The sequence below is a fragment of the Penaeus monodon genome, chromosome 33 (assembly GCF_015228065.2).
Source record: "Penaeus monodon isolate SGIC_2016 chromosome 33, NSTDA_Pmon_1, whole genome shotgun sequence".
Lineage (NCBI taxonomy): Eukaryota > Metazoa > Arthropoda > Malacostraca > Decapoda > Penaeidae > Penaeus > Penaeus monodon.
Window position 1 is genome coordinate 21,874,036 of NC_051418.1, and position 531 is coordinate 21,874,566.

A 531-nucleotide genomic window follows, 5' to 3' on the forward strand; every position below is an offset into this window, starting at 1 on the left:
GAGGCGTTGAAAATGGGAGAGGCGGACTCACTACCTTAACAAAAATGTGATTCTTGCACCCCCATTTTCTAATGCAAGAAATGATGTGCTTCCTTCACCGATCAATTGCTGAGGATAAAGGTTATATAAGTACAGTGTAAAACTCGTGGTCAGGGCGGAAAGGAAAATTTAAACCCATTTATCTCAAAACTAGGCGACTTCGCCTCTCCTGTTCTCAACGCCTCATATGTACTATATACAAAATTGTCATTTGGGACTCTATCAGGGATCCGGGGGTAATGAATACACTTTGTGGGTAATTCTTTGTTCTATTATGCATATTCTTGTTATCTCATCACATATTCTGTGGCTTCATAAAATCAGTCAGAGGTAAGCACTTGAGGTGTGATAACTTATCAGTTGTGGTAACTATCGCGATATTTATATGCCTACAATAGGATTAACAAACTACTTGTTAAACAAAGAAACAAAAAATATATATACACAAATAAATGAACAGCAATGAATGGGCTCCTGTACATCTTTTACGAT